The sequence below is a fragment of the Callorhinus ursinus genome, unplaced genomic scaffold, assembly GCF_003265705.2.
Source record: "Callorhinus ursinus isolate GAN/ISIS: 27379988/994484 unplaced genomic scaffold, GSC_fseal_2.0 scaffold29, whole genome shotgun sequence".
Lineage (NCBI taxonomy): Eukaryota > Metazoa > Chordata > Mammalia > Carnivora > Otariidae > Callorhinus > Callorhinus ursinus.
In genome coordinates, this window is record NW_027397091.1 from 17,862,362 (window position 1) to 17,870,216 (window position 7,855).

Here is a 7,855-nt window from a genome sequence, read left to right on the forward strand (position 1 = left end):
ATTGGTTGAGAACTGCAGGGTGTAGGTATGAATTTCCCATAGCTGCAGACCTGTCTCCCAAGAAGCACAGTGGACTCTTGGCCCCTGGAGAAAGCCCTGAAGCAAAGAGTTGCTGGTGCTGGTAGTTGGCTGGCTGGCCAGTGTACAGGGAAATGATGAGTGTCATTATATTTTCCAAAAATACCCACAACTAAACCTCCCAGCCCATACATTCTATAGTGTGGCCTTGCCACTCTTGCATAAAAAGATGGAATCTGTATCTCCACCATCTTGAATTTGAGTGAGCCCATGACTGCTTTGACCAATAGAACATAGTGGAAGTAACACTGTACTGGCTCCAGGCCTAGCAGCCTCTGTTTCCTATTTCTTGGAATGCTGGCTCCTAGGATACTCCCTCTCAGAACCCAGCTACCATGCCATGCAGAGAGAATTCCAAACCAATGGAGAGAGATCAGGTTGGCATGGTCAAGAGCCTGAGCTGAGCTTCCCGCTGATGGCCAGCACCAACCACCATAGGAGTGCTCATCTTAGGCATCCAGCCCAATGGGAGCCTTGAGAAGACATATAATTGTAACCATATGAGAGGCCATATGATGGATGGATTTAATGCGTCAACTTGGCTAGGCTATCGTACTCAGTTAATCTAACACTTTAATCTAACACTAATCCAGATGTTGCTGTGAGGTATTTTGTAGATATAGTCAACATCTAAAATCAGTCAACTTTATAAAAGGAGATTATCCTCAAATATGTGGGTGGGCCTCACCCAATCATGAGGGCCTTAAGAGAAAACTGAAGAGAAGAAATTCTGCCTCAAGACTGCTGTACCAATGCCTGCCTAAATTCCTTAAAAAAACAGATTTTAAAAAGTATAGATATGTAAGTATACAATATATAAATTGTATTATAAATTATATAATTAATTTATATTTATGTTTGTATTTATTTATATAGAAATACATTATATTATTATGATTATATTATATATTATAATAATTGTATAATATAATTATATTAATATATTTTCTTATATAATGTAATTATATAACATATTATGTAATACAATTTATATAATTATTATGATTATTATAACTAGAATTATTTATATTAATTTATATAATGTATTATTTTGATGTTATATAATATTTATAAATTATATGAATTATAAAACCAATTACATATATAAATATATGATATATAAGTATTTACATATTATATAAACGGTTCTGTTTCTTTGGAGAGCCCTGACTGATACAGACTCCAAGCAAGAATCACCCAGCTGAGCCCAATCAACCCACAGAACCATGACAGGTAATAAAAAATCATTTATCATGTTACAATAGATGTCAGAACAGGAACTGACAGTGTCTACTATTTCTGCTTCTCTGGGGGTCACAGTTTCATCATTTCTACAGGGAATATCTTCTAGATTTATTTTTTAGATCTTTTCAAAATTTCTTGTTCTCAAATTCCCAAGACTCATTAATGAGATGGAATATTTTGCTATCCTTAAAGTTATTAACACTGAGGCAAGGCAAATATGAAACACCTAATAAAAAATGAAATAAGATAATATGGACCAATTATTGAATTATAAAAATTTTAGGACCTAAAGAGGTTATGGAATTAAATAGTTGATAAGTTAATGTGAAAGAAGCTCTATTACATTTTCTCTATAAAGTTGCTTAAGTAAACCTTAAATATTTCTGCGGTTTTGTGATGAGGGAATTCTTATCTGATGCTTCTGTAAAACACAATGACATTGACCTTGTCTACAGGAGGTAATCATTTTTGTGAATGATGTGGCCAAAATATTCTAGAGATGTAGCTGAATATCTTAATGAAAATAACATGAGGTCAAATTATTCTCTTACTCTTGGAATGCAGGGTGCATTTTCTGAGATTTGGGAAGTCATGGGAACTCTTAGTATTCCTCTTCTACTGTGATAGCAGATTATTCTTTCCCTTTCTATCCTTTTATTGCTCAAAGATGATGTCACAATTTCCAACATGTTAATTAGAAATTTATTGCTGTAGAGAGAATCAGCTTTGAAATATACAAGGTAAGTAATTTAGGGAATGTTGGAGAAGGAATCCCATGTGGTGTTGAAAATGGAAAAGTGATAGAGAACCTTGACGTTGTGCTCTAGGGCTTTCTGACAATCTTTCAACATCCAGTTGGCCTGAGGCCCTCTTTTCATTTCACAGTCACTTCTAGACCACTGAATCATTTCATCCCTTCTCCCTTTTATTTAAAATTCATTCCATTGAGTTACAGTTTCTGCTTGGTGATGTATAGAGCTGGAGAGAGTGTTGTTCCCAATCTTACAACAAAACCCAGAAAATCAGCAAATATATAACCAACAAGTAAAAAAGTCATTTTCTTGAATGCACTGGAGTTCTTACTGTCACAAGGCAACCAACTGGCCCAAGACTTAGGCTCAGGATGAGACCTGCTCAAGCTCAATCCCCTCCACCTTCCAGTTTCTGAGTGCATCCACCAAGTTCTTCTACCCAAATCATGTGGGGGCAGCTGAACCGTTTCTTTTTAAGCAAGGTAGTAGATTATTGCAGCCCTGTAATAAATGAAATCAGTCTTCTCCAACTTTCTTCTTTTTTAGAGTTGTTTGGGGTATTCTAGATTCTTTGCACATCCATATGAATTTTAGAAGTAGCTTGTCAATTTCTACAAAAAAAGCCTGCTGGGATTTTGATTGGAATTCCACCAAATCTATAGATCAATCTGGGGAGAACTGACATCTTAACAATATTGAGCCTCCTGATCCAAGGTTCTCTCCATTTACTTAGATCTTCTTTAATTTCTCTCAGCAATATTCACAGCTTCCACTGTATAAAACTTCCACATCTTTTGTCAGATTTATCTCTAAGTATTTCATTTTTTATGTTATTATAAACAGCATTTTTTAAAATTTCAATTTCCTATTGCTTGTTGCTGATGTATAGAAATAAATAGATTTTTTAAAAATATTGATCTTTTGGGACACCTAGGAGGCTCAGTGGGTTAAGCATCTGCCTTCGGCTCAGGTCATGATCCCAGGGTCCCAGGATTAAGCCCCACATCAGGCTCCCTGCTCATCAGGGAGTCTGCTTCACCCTCTCCGTCTGCCCTTCCCCTGCTCGTGCTTGTGCTCTCTGGCTCTCGCTCTCTCTCTCTCAAATAAATAATATTAAATTTTAAAAATTTATTAAAAAATTGATCTTTTATCTTATAACCTTAATAACCTCATGTATTAGTTCTCAGCAAGCCAGCAGAAACCAGAGGTCAGCCATAGCCTGGTGTCCCTGCTCCCTGTAGCCAGCTTAGAGGACATCTGTCACATAGATGACCACGGGTTGACCTCTATTTCTCTGTGGGATCTTGAACAAAAAAATCAACTTTTCTGAGCCTCAGAATAATAATGCTTAACTTGCTGCACTACATTAGAATTGATGGGATCACGTATGTTAAAGGCCCACCCAGGGCAAACACTCAGTATATGCCTGACATTCTAAGCCCTGTATGGAAATTTCTTTTTTTTTTTAAGATTATTTATTTATTTATTTATTTATATGAGAGACAAAGAGTGCAAGCCAGGGGAGGGGCAGAAGGAGAGAGACTCTGGAGCACACTGTGTGGAGCTCCACACTGGGCTCGATCCCATGACTGTGAGATCATGACCTGAGTGTAAACCAACAGTCGGTCGCTTAACTGACTGAGCCACCCAGGCACTTAGCCCTGTATGGAAATTTCTTTTGCACTCCCAAGTGCTAAGCACCCTAGGCCCAGAGTAAGTGCTCAAAAAATCCTTACTTGCTGCCCTACCATGAGGTACTTCCTCAAGGAGCCAAAGGCTAGGTTCTTAGCTAATGTATATGCTGTTTCCAAACAGAGCAGATTCTGTCCAAATCCATTTTCCCTTGGTCCCCTAGAAGTGACCTTCACAGTTTCTGTACAGCCGAGGGCATCCTGTATCTCTCTGCCTGAAGGTGTTCTTTGGTCCTGGGGCTGCCTCAGAGAGTGCATGGAAGATTGGAAACACCAGGAGCAACTTTCCATCAGTGAGTTATGGGAGTAGGTAGATAATAAAACCCTACTTCCTCATCCCTCAATCAGGATGATTCTGTTCTATTCTACATAGTCGCTGAGATGTCCCCATTGAATTGAGTTATAGCTGTTCATAGTGGTAACCTGCTCATTAAGGCACCTTGTATCTGCTTCCTTCCCTTCCCTGTCTTGCACCCCCTCTTTCTCAACTGCTTCCTGGGATCACCCCTAAACAAACCAATTGTGCCAAAGAAACCCTTGCCTTGAGATGTGTTTTGGAACTCACACTAAGGCAGGTCATTTAACAAATGATCAAGCCCCTTAGTAGCAGAGCTAGAGTTAGAACTAGAGTCTTCTGGCTCTAGATTATGTCTTTCATCTTACTCAATATGGGAGTATACACTTGAAACAGTGATGATACAACGTTGAACAGCATGTACTTGGATACTAACAATGCAGTACTGACTCTGCCATGCTTGTCTCCTAAGGCTATTATTACAAAGTAATAGATCTGACTCTATGTAGTTTCGAGCAGTAACAGAAACAGCTAATGATTGAAGGTGGGGCTCAGGTGTAGGTCACTAAAGCCGAGAAGGGATAATTTCTCTAAGAAAATGGAGTAGAAGTGGGCTATTAAAAAAATCTAATGGAAATTGGGGAAAGGGGCCTTAAAGTGGTAGAGCACATCTGTAAGTATGACTTAATGAAGCAAGTTTCAAAAACCCCAGAGGTATCAGTCAGCAGCACTTCTGGGATCATGTTTCCATAAGCATGGCACGTGTACACGTCTGATGAAAGACCTACTTGTAGTGCCACAGTGGGGTGACACTGTGGTGTACCGGAAAGATGCCTATCTCTATGACATTATAAAGCCAATTTTTTAAAAGTTACTGCATTAAGTGCCACCAATGTCAATATTTTAAATAATATAATAGCTATATAGATCAAACTATATAGATATACAGATAGACATATGTGTGCAGAATAACTCAGGAAGTCTGATTTAAAAAGTGGTAGCTGGGTGCATCTGAGAAAAGAAATAGGAGTGTCTGGTGACAGTGATATTTTCACGCTATATATTTTCAGTTGAATTTTGCATGACATATTGCTTTAAAAATAGTAAAATATAGGAGAGCTTTTTTTGGAAGCCAGCCACAGCAGAATGAAGCTAAACCACTGAATGATGCAGGACCATGTGGAAAGAGAGGTTCAGCCAATAGCTATACCAAAGCCTAGGTATAAGAGTGAAGCCATCTTGGACATTCCAGCCTCAGTTGAGCTCCTAGTTGAATGCAGCCTAATATGCAACCCAGATCACCCAGCTGAACCCATCCAAGTCATGATTCATGGGAAATAAAAAGTCATTTTTCTTTGAAAACACTAAAACGTACACACACACACACACACACACACACACACACACACAAGAAAAGAAAGTAAAGAAATATATGAGGGGGAAGAAAAAGAAAACATTGAGTGCAAAAGAGTGACTTTTCCAAAGTAGAATTCTAAGGTAAGTACGAGACACCTTTTAGATCACTCTCATTGCTGCTAAGCGATAGCAAGCAGTTAACTGTGTACACAACACCAGTCCTGGCTGAGGGTATTCTACAGTAGGGGACCAGGGATACAGTGGAAAGCATATAGATTTAAGACCTCAGCAATGCCCTTAACCCCTGAGCCTCGATGAAACAGTGATGATAACACACACTTTGCAGAGCTCATGTGAGGCTCATAGAGGATTACCAAAGATGATTCTGTGGCTAGAAGATAGTGGGTGTATAATCGTCATTGGCTTCTTCAACCACTACTAATCACCTCAACTGTTTCAGTTACCTCATGCCACATAACAAATAATCCCAAAACTGAATGGCTTAAAATAACAAGGATCATTTATTACCTCACAGTTTCTGTGGACCAGAATTCAAGAGGAGCTTGGCTGATGAGTTCTCTCTAGTCAGATGTTGGCGAGAGCTGCAGTCATCAGGTGGTTAGACAGGGCCAGAGGATCCACTCCCACTCACTTGCAGGGCTGTTAAGTTGGTACTGGCTGTTAGCAGGAAGCTTCAGTTACTCACCCAATGGCCCCTTCCTAAGGACTACTCAGGTGTCCTCACAGTATGGTGGCTGGTTTACCTCAAAGAGAGCTATCCTTGGATGTCACCACCATCACACAAGTTAGCCTTGATTCAGTGTGGGAGGGTACTATATAAGGGCATGAATTCTTGGGTAGAAAGGAACACTGAGGGAATGCTATAGGTTGAGTTGTGTCTGCCCCCCACTGCCAAATTCATATGTTGAAGCCCTAAGCCCCAGTACCTCAGAATGTGACTTTATTTGGAGATAGTCTCTTTAAAGAGGTAATTAAATTAAAATGAAGTCACTAGGGTGGGACTAATCCAATATAGCTGGTGTTCTTATAAAAAGAGATTAGGACATAAGCCAGTACAGAGGGAAGACTGAAGGAAGACACAGGGAGAACGTGGCCTTCTGCAAGCCAAGGAGAGAGGCCTCAGAAGAGACCAACCCTGCTGAAACCTTGATATTGGACTTTCAGCCTCCAGACTGTAAGATGATAATAAATTTCTGTTGTTTAAGCCATCCATCTGTGGTACTTTGTTATGGCAGCCCCAGCAAACTAATGTAAGGGTCAATGTGGAAGCTAACTCCCATACTGACCTTCTTATTGCATTTAAAAAATAATGGCTTCTTCAGACACAAGGCTACATATTGTATAATTCTATTTATATGAAATTTCCAGAATAGGTAAATCTGTAGGGATAGAAAGTAGATGAGCAGTTGTTAGGGACTGGAGGTCCAGGGGAATGAAGAGTAACTGCTAATGGGTATATGGTTTCCTTTGGGGGTGATAAAATGTTCTGGAATTACAGAGTGGTGATGGTTGCACAACTCTGTGAATATACTAAAACCCACTGAATTGTACACTTTAAAGGAGTGAATTTTATAATATGTGAACTATACTGCGATTTTAAAAAATGGTTTCTTGTTGCTACCTCTGCCCATCAGTTGGTATTTTGGGGTAATCTTTGGGGCTGGGTTCTCATCCTGGAGCTGGGCTGAAGAATACCAAAGAAATATATGCCAGTCTTCCTCCCTGCAGAAGTCTTACAATTGAGTTGTGGTAATGAAACACAGTTTTAAAATACTCCCAATGCATTATTTAAATAGCTGCCAAGATTCCAGATTGAGTCCAGCCCGAGAAAACCTACCACTGGGGAGAAGCAACACCTCTGTCACACCTCCACAGGCCCACTCCAACTTCTGCTCAAGCTGCAGTGGCCGGCCCACCCTGGTCATGCATTACCTCTCATGCTTCAGTTTCCCTGATCCAACAAACACTTACCTTTGTGAAGCGTAGCGGCTGAGAGTTTGGGCTCTGTGCTCTTTCATGTAAGTTATAATACCACTCGTCCTTTAATGAATTATGTGTCCTCAGTTAGATTGTGTACCCTAGATGTGCCCCAGATTGTTCATCTGGAAAATGGGGGTGATACTTATAAAGAGTTAGGAATGAAGTAAGAGTCCATTAATGTTACCTACTTGATGATATTTATTGGTGCATGTGTGTGTGCACACACACAACCATTAATGAAATGAACTGGTTGCCATCCTCTTTGGTTACATTTAAAAGTCCTAAGAAATTAGGAATGCTCCTTGTCCTCAGGGAGTTGTTGGAACCATTTGCTTATTGGATGGTTTCTATGGGCCAGGACTGTGCTAAGTGCTTCTCAAATGATACCATATTCACACTTCACAGTAACTCTGTTAAAAAAACATAACACCACCCTC

General features: G+C 39.6%; 1 long non-coding RNA gene across 1 annotated transcript; it reads left to right on the forward strand.

The window, feature by feature from the left end:
* Nucleotides 1-450: 450 nt before the first annotated feature.
* On the forward strand, nucleotides 451-6,524 carry LOC112828044 (uncharacterized). The gene is made up of 3 exons (XR_003209389.2): nucleotides 451-879; nucleotides 1,241-1,311; nucleotides 6,473-6,524. It is a non-coding gene; the product is annotated as an uncharacterized lncRNA (long non-coding RNA).
* The last annotated feature ends 1,331 nt before the right edge of the window (nucleotides 6,525-7,855 follow it).